Below are 2,944 nucleotides of genomic sequence, written 5' to 3' on the forward strand. Positions count from 1 at the left end.
GTGCTGGACTGTAGCACATGGTCGACCTTGCCCACGTGGCCGTTGCATGTTTCCTCCATCCTCGCTTGTTTTCCATAATGCTACAGATGACTTCCGGCTCAGAACGCGCTAACTGTGGCTAGCCTCTAATCTGACACTGATCCGGTCATGGATATATGCATATTTGTTCGCTATGCCGTTCTGCTTCTCTACGATTCAAAATACCGTCACCAACACACAGAATAAGTGTCACAACCATTATACCCAACACTCAGAACGTTCATTTTTGATTACTAAAAGTAGACATCGGCAGCGCAGGATTTATTTTTAAAATTTTACCATACCAGATCAGTATCAGCCAACGGCCTTACCGCAGTAGTAACACCGGTTCCCGTCAGATCACCAAAGTTAATCGCTGTCGGGCTGGGAGCACTTGGATGGGTGACCATCCGGTCTGCCGAGCGCTGTTGGCAAGCAGGGTGCAGTCAGTCCTTGTGAGGCAAACTAAGGAGCTACTTGATTAAGAAGTAGCGGTTCCGGTCTCGGAAGCTGACATACGGCCAGGAGAGAGCTGTGCTGACCACATGCCTTTAAATATGCCTGTGGTTGAGGATGACATGGCGGTTGGTCGGTACCGTTGGGCCTTCATGGTCAGTTCCGGAGTAGTCCAGTTTTTAGGCCAGTATCAGGACACGTTCTCACCATCAGCAACAACCCGGAAGTATCTTTAAGACATCTACTACAAAAAATAGGACGTACACAGTACAAGTATGTACATGCTGGGTAAAAAAACAGTGGCCAGCTAAAAGAATTTGAACATTATAGTTGAGGCCATATGAATGTTTTTACAATATGCTGTTAAAGATGGACAAGTGGTACGATATCGGCCGGTCGTTGTGACAGAGCGGTTCTAGGCGCTTCAGTCCGGAAGCGCGCTGCTGCTACGGTCGCAGGTTCGAATCCTGCCTCGGGCATGGATGTGTGTGATGTCGTTAGGTTAGTCAGGTTTAAGTAGTTCTAAGTCCAGGGGACTGATGACCTCAGATGTTAAGTCCCATAGTGCTTAGAGCCATTTGAACCATTTTTGGTACGATACCAGCCCGATATAATAAAATTTTACAAATAGATTCTACGCAGCTGATCACTTTTAGTCATCAAAAAATAAGATCCTGAGTTTTGTGATATATGTGGAGCACCGTATGTGTAAAACATTACGCAGCCGTCTACTGGTGTTCTACCTTATGTCACGTGTCCTCGTGTCGTACCGTCAGCGTCGCCTTGACGTAATGCTTTCTCGTGCGTCTCTACATTTCCTTAATTTATGGACACTATTTCATGATAAACTTGGGAAAGATGGAAATAAATGTATCTATCTTACGCCAGTCTATAGACAGCAAGTAAATATGTCAACTTTTTCAAAAATTGCTCCAAGAAACTGTAATTTCACAGATTGCTGTGCCACTTCATCAGCTTCGCAGAGAAACAGGAAATGTCAAACGCAATTACACAAAAGAAAGTCACACACACTGTTGACTTGGCACTGGTTAAAGAGCTCCCGCCGATGGGTAACCCAGAGGCAGTGTGAGACAGGCTGTGGACTAAAACTATCCAAAACATATACACCTAGCGCGCTAAATAGTGAATTGAATGAAAGCAGGCGCACAAAAATAACGCAGAGTAAACCATGTCATAAACGACAGGAAGCGGCACAGAAGTAGTAAGTCTCTTAAGCATTATGCGGAAAACGGGAACAAGGAAACCCTTTGAAACGTCGAGAAGATTTTCACTGCTTCAGAGTCTTTCAGAGCTCAAAATGTCTCACAATTTCAAGGGAATAGGCAATAAGGCATCAAAGGAAGGATGGTTAGAGTTTAACTACCCGAAATCGTGTGGTTGCTAGAATTAAATCACTTGTTCATAATCAGAGGTGGCTTCGTCGAAAAGGCCAGTCAGGCATTCGCCTGGAATGACTTAGGAAAGCTACAGTAAGTATAAATCACGATGGCTCGATTGGGATTTGAACAGCGCCCCCCTTCATGATGAGTCGGTTATCCGATATGAGTACCTCAGCCAATTCCCAAGGTTTTACGCTGTAAGACTGCAAGGCTCCAAACGGACCATTCATTATATAATGGCGTGGCAAAGGAAAAATTCAATTACAGAGCACCAGGATACTATTGAATCTGCGAGGAATTTCAACGATCTCGTCCACAATCTGGCTTGGGTTGTATGTCCCAGAATTGAGATAAATGTGCCTGGCTTGCGTTATAACGGGATAGGTCTTCTCACACTCTCTTGACCACGAAGTACTTGCGTGTGACCTCAAGGTTCTCAACTGCAGAAGTAAAAAAATATAAAAGTACTGTCAATATGAAAAACATATTTAAAAAGGCAGTGGCATGTAGCTCAGTTACATACTGCCAGCGAAATAGATGTGTGCAATATAGGCAGTAATTATGGATATGACGCCTGATTCATATTCACTACTATCGTCCGTTATTGTACAGAGTCTGGTTCTCTTTGAATTTTGACTCAAGAGTTACAAAATTTAAAGTAATATATACACGAGCTGAAAATGCTCCAGTCGAAACACAAAAAGGGTGAATATGCTCCTCATTAAGAGACTCTGACAGAAAAGTGGGGAACCAGCTGCCTCCTCAACTTTGGCATGCGATTATAATTCGCGCTGTTTTAACGCAGAACATTCTTAAACCTTATGCCCATGCTCTCTTCGTAGTTAAGCCTCCATACTCAGCATCTTCCTCTCACTACTACTTCCACTGTCTTCATCCTTTTCTCTCGATCTTCCTTACAACTGTCTCCTTCTCTGCTACGTTCACTGTCTCTCTGTCCCTTTGCCACTGTGTTTATCCCATTCTTTTCCCCACCTTTGCCATTGTCTCTATCTTTCTCGCTTACGGCCTGCTGTCTTTCTCTTCAACCACCATTGACTCCTCTCCATACA

The 2,944-nt window shown here is 44.0% G+C and overlaps 1 pseudogene; it reads left to right on the forward strand.

Moving 5' to 3' along the window:
- The first annotated feature begins 336 nt into the window (after window positions 1–336).
- Window positions 337–452, forward strand: LOC126219300 (5S ribosomal RNA; annotated as a pseudogene).
- Window positions 453–2,944: the final 2,492 nt, after the last annotated feature.

This window comes from Schistocerca nitens, unplaced genomic scaffold (assembly GCF_023898315.1).
Source record: "Schistocerca nitens isolate TAMUIC-IGC-003100 unplaced genomic scaffold, iqSchNite1.1 HiC_scaffold_175, whole genome shotgun sequence".
Taxonomy (NCBI): Eukaryota; Metazoa; Arthropoda; class Insecta; order Orthoptera; family Acrididae; genus Schistocerca; species Schistocerca nitens.